Source organism: Orycteropus afer, unplaced genomic scaffold, assembly GCF_000298275.1.
Source record: "Orycteropus afer afer isolate SDZICR_OR568_19922 unplaced genomic scaffold, OryAfe1.0 scaffold00361, whole genome shotgun sequence".
Classification (NCBI taxonomy): Eukaryota; Metazoa; Chordata; class Mammalia; order Tubulidentata; family Orycteropodidae; genus Orycteropus; species Orycteropus afer.
This window is the reverse complement of record NW_006921948.1, coordinates 348,508-354,215: the sequence shown is the minus strand read 5'-3', so window position 1 is coordinate 354,215 and position 5,708 is coordinate 348,508.

Sequence of the window (5,708 nt, the reverse complement as noted above, 5' to 3'; positions counted from 1 at the left end):
GAGGGGGAGGCCTTCAACGAGATGGATTGACACGGTGGCTGCAACAATGGGCTCAGGTATAGCAGGGATTGTGCGGCTGGTGCAGGACAGGGCAGTGTTTTGTTCTGTTGGACACAGGGTCACTATGAGTTGGCGGTGACTCTATGAAACCTAAAAACAACAACAACAGTGTTACCGTTCACCTTACAGACCTGTCTATTGTTTGGCTGAAAGTTGAGCCATGGAGGTGAATTCAGTTCCATCCTCGAAGGGTGATGAAGGGCCATATTCTTGGGGGTTCCACCAATCTCTATTATACCACTGAGCCTGATTTTTTTTTTTTTTTTATGATTTTGAGTTGTGTTCTACATTTTTCTTCTGATCTAAGACTTTCTAATGTGATCCCTTTCAGAGTAGTCAGTAGTGGTAGCCAGCACCAACTAGTTCTTCTGGTCTCAGAGTTAGGGAGGCTGATATTTGCTTGGTCCATTAGCCTTTGTACTAATTGTTTTCATGTGTCTTTGAATTTCTTTACTTCCAACAGGGAAACACCAATAGTTACAACTTAAATGGCCACTCACAAGCTTTTAATATCCTACTCAATACTTACTAAAGTAGGATGTAGAACATTTTCTGTGTGGACTATGTTGCCTATGGGCAAAATATTGAATGATTCAGGAAGCATCAAAAGAAGGTGGAAAGAATACACAGTCACTGTACCTAAAAGAACTGGTCAACAGTCAACCATTTCAGGAGGTAGCATGTGATCAAGAATTGATGGTACTAAGTAAGTCCAGGGAGCTCTGGTAGCATAGTGGCTAAGACACTTGCCTGCTAACCAGACGGCTGGCGGTTCAAACCCACCAGCCACTCCTTGGAAGGAAGGTTGGGCAATCCTACTTCCGTAGTGATACTGCCTTGGAAACCCAAGGAGGGGTCGCTATGAGTTGGGGCCGACTCAACAGCACACAACAACAACAACAAAGTAAGTCCAAGCTGTACTGAATGCATTGGAAAAACACAAGTCTCCAGGAATTGATGTAATACCAACTGAAATGTTTCAACAAATGGAGGTTAAGAAATCTGGAAGACAGCTATATGGTCAGCCACATATTTGTGGCCATTCCAAAAAAGGTGTTCCAACAGAATGCAGACATTATCTAACAATATCATAAATATCAGACACAAATAAAATTTTGTTGGTGCTAATTCAAAAACAATTACAGAAATATACTGATTGAGAACTGTCAGAAATTCAAGCTGGATTCAGAAGAGGACATGGAACAAAGGATATCATTGCTGATGTCAGATGTATCCTGGCTGAAAGCAGACAACACCAGAAAGTGTTTTACTGACTATACAAAGGCATTAGACTGTGTGAATCATAACAAATTATGCATAACACTGTGAAGAATGGGAATCCCAGAACACTTAGTTGTTCTCATGAGGAACCTGTACAAAGACCAAGTGGCAGTTGTTTGAACAGAACAAGGGAATACTGCATGGTTTAAAATCAGGAAAGGTGTGTGTTAGTATTACATTCTTTCGCCATACTTATTCAATCTGTATGCTGAGCACATAATCCGAGAAGCTGGACTACATGAAGGAGAATGTAGCATTAGGATGGAGAAAGGCTCATTAAGAACCTATAATATGCAGATGACACAATCTTGTTTGCTGAAAGTGTAGATGACTTGAAGCACTTACTGATGGAGATCAATCAAATATTACAGCCTTCAGTATGGATTACACGTCAACATAAAGAAAAAAGAAATTTCCACCACTGGACCAGCAATCAACATCATGACAAATGGGGATGAGATTGAAGTTGTCAAGAATTTCATTTTACTTGGATCCACAACCAATGCCCACAGAACCAGCAGTCAAGAAATCAAATTACATATAACACTGGGCAAATCTTCCACAAAAGTTCTCTTTAAAGAGTTCAAAAGCAAGCATATCATTTTGAAGAATAAGGTGTGCCTGATCCAAGCCATGATATTTTCAATTACATCATATGCATGCAAAAGCTGAATAATGAATTAGGAAGACCAAAGAAGAATTGATAGCTTTGAATTGTGGTGTTGGTGAAGAATATTGAACATACTATGGACTGCCAGAAAAGAAACAAATCTGTCTTGGGAGAAGTATAGCTAGAATGCTTTCTGGAAGTGAGGATGACAAGACTTCATCTCACCTACTTTGAACATGGGAGCTCTGGTAGCATAGTGTCTAAGGCACTTGACTGCTAACCAGGAGGCTGGCAGTTCAAACCCACTAGCCACTCCTCGGAAGGAAGGCCGGGCAATCTACTTTCGCAGTGATACTGCCTTGGAAACCCAAGGAGGGGTCACTATGAGTCGGGTCTGACTCAACGGCACATAACAACAACAACAATCTTGAACATGTTAACAAGAGGTGCCAGTCCCTGGAGAAAGACATCTTGTTTGAATAAGTAGAGGGGCACCAAAAAATAAGATGACTCTCGAAGAGGTGGATTAACACAGTGGCTGCAAAACTGGGGTCAAAGATAGCAAAGATGTGAGAATGGTGCAGGACGGCATTCCATTCTATTGTACAGAGGGTTGCTATGAATCAGAACCACCATAAGGGCGCCTAATGAGACCAACAGCCTAGATGCTGCAGGAAAGGAAAATGCCTCAGCAAGGACACCGAATAAAATAACTCAGTAGTAAAGCTCCGATATGACATAATCAAAGCCATGATAAATCTTCATAACATTGAAGATGGAAAAGCATGTCCCAGATGGGATGTGAACAACAATGTGGCTGTAGTTTCAGCTTTGGTTTGAGTCCTGGCTGCTATCTTGGGAAACTTACTTAATTCCTTTGACCTACATCTGTAAAGGAAAGATACAAAAACAATAAATCAAACTCACTGCCACAGACTCAATTCTGACTCATAGCGACCCCCATTGGGTTTCTGAGGTGGTAAATCTTTACAGAAGCAGATTGTCCCATCTTCCTTCCACGGAGCAGTTGGTGGATTTTGAACTGCTAACCTTGTGGTTAGCTGTCAAATGCCTTAGGCACTACACTACCAGTGCTCCTAAAGGAAGGCTAGTGGAAGTAATTTTCCAGAGTACGATATGAATAAAGTTCTGTGCAAGCATGTATATTCAAATACACTGAGTACGGCGCTGGTGCCAAGAGGTTTTTGTGATCAACACCTATCCCAGTGCTGTGGAATCTTGGCTTTATACATTCTTAGGGTAGGTCTGTGCAAAGCCAAGGTTTTTCCAAGCCACTCTAAGGTTTTGGGACTCAACTCCAAATTCAGACACCCTTGCAGCAAGTGGCCACTTGAAATCTCTGCTCATGTCTTTCAGCTCCCCAACTATAGTTTTCCAGTAGGAATCTTCCCTATGTGGACACAGATCAGAGGTTAACTGAGCTCATATGGGGAATTCCTACGCAGATTTGGGGTAACCCTCACTTTGGATTTTATTTTTCTGGGATGTCTCTTTTCAATTTCTAATAACGTGTTCCATCTTCTGATACTTTAAGCTAGTGAGATGGTGACCTCCTCCTAAAGTGCTAGCATTCCTGCCCCATGAAGTTTGAGGAATTCCATGGGGAAAAAGCCCCTATAACCATGGCTCTCACCCAGTGCACCAGTTTTCTTTCAGAATTTGAATCCCCTCCAGTCACTGTCTGCTTCTAGTCTTACTGTAGTGTCTTCAAATAGTTATATATATTTTTCAATTTGTCTAGAGTTTCAAAGCATTATATGTTGCAGGATCATTCTGAAACAAATTACTCTGTCATTACCAAACCGATACTAAAGACATACATTTCACACTTAAAATACCAGATGATTCCGTTCTTGTGAAACTTCCATTTGAAAAACCCTACTGTATTGCATTTGCTCCATATGTGCAGTAAACTATTAGCAACATGAACAATCTTTACAAAATATCTGAATGTACTTTGGCAGATTCGTTTCAAGAAGTTAATTATACATATACATCAGACAGAATTATTGTGAAAAATTCAATAAAAGTTCAATTAAGCATCTAAATTATACGTTTAACTGTAGTTTTAAAGTGCACAAAACTGATTTGCATATATTTCCATTTGAAAAAGTGCTTCATATAAGATGAACGTTGTACTTCTGTGCGGGCTCAACTCTATTAGTTATTTCTGCTGCAGAAAAGGCAATGCATCATTTTATCAAGGTTATTTTTGCTGAACCTGCAGTTTCTCAAAAAATCTCAGTTCTTTTCTTTCTTAAATCCTCCATGCTGAAATTTACTTTTCAGTTTGAACATCTCACTCAAAAAGGCCCCTGTAGGCCCAGCGTGATATATGTTTCCTTTTCTCAGGGAGTTGTTGCTCCTAAGAATGATTATCAGGGCTTTGAGGTTCTTGTTATGGTTTTATTGGTTTGGAAAAACCCATGTAAATCACCGGCTCTGTTTTTTCTCTATCACATTAAAGTCAGAGCAGCAGCAGCCATCTCGATATTCTGAGAAGGGAAACTTGGGAGCCATAAAACTTAAGCGAAATAGCATTTCCACACAAGCATTAAGGTAAACCTTGAACTCATTTTTGTCTCCAAAATTAAATTACATTGCACAGATAATGGACATTTATGCACTCAATGCCATCATCTAGGTTAAAAATTCTCAGATTAGTAGTAAAGTTATACTTGATTCTAATTTTTCATAAATATTAATCACATCACAAACCAGGTTTTGATTAGCATTTTAAAATATGGAACAAACTTTTCTTGACCTCAGTGAACTGCTTATGTTCTTGGGCAACTGCTCGAAGGAGCTGGTGATTACATGAAATCGCAAATCCCCTCATGCAGAAACAAAAATGAAAAAAAAAATTGCAAGGGCTCATGGGAAGTTCTAAACTCATACCTTTAAAAAGAACAAGAAGTGAACATCTCTCTCAAAAGGCCAAGGGTTTGAAGAGATCAGGGAGCTTTATTAAATGCTCCCTAGTTCCTAGCCCTAGTTCGCTCTAGAGTCCACTTGAGAGATATATCACTTGTCTCTGAACTGATTTCAAGTCATGTTTTCCAAACCTAAGGTCCCCCTCAGCCTCTCCATTATATACATCTTTGTCTTCCTGTTTCAGGTCTTCCTTACACAGTCAAAGTAATGAAATAACACAGTTGATCATTTCTCATTCACCTGTCCAGCTTCTTTGCTAAACAGAGAGCATTGGAGGTCAGGAGTGAGGCGATATCTGTTTCACTCCTATCACCAGCACCTAGCAGAGTGCAGCACCTAATAACAGACTCCTGATAATGAAAACCAAACCAGTCGTCACTGAGTTGCCTCTGGCTGATGGCAACCCCAGGTGTGCAGAGTCCAACTGGGCTTCATAGGGTTTTCAAGGCTGTGACCTTTTGGAAGCAGATCCCCAGGCCTTTCTTCTGAGGTGCCTCTGGGAGGGTTTGAACCACTAACCTTTCAGCAAGTAGTAAAGTGCTTAATTGTTTGTGCCATCCAGGACTCTTATGCTCTTAATAAACACTTGAACGAATGGTTTTATATTTGCAATATTTTGGGGATGCAGGCCATCCCCAGGGTACAAATATAGAGAGGTGTACAAAAGGTACAGCAAACAAAGGTAAACACTATTACACACACAATCCTGCATCATCAGTAATAATAAACATTCATGTATGAGTAGATACACAGGTAGACAGACAAGATGAACAGGGAAGGGTAGGCTAATGGGATTATACCC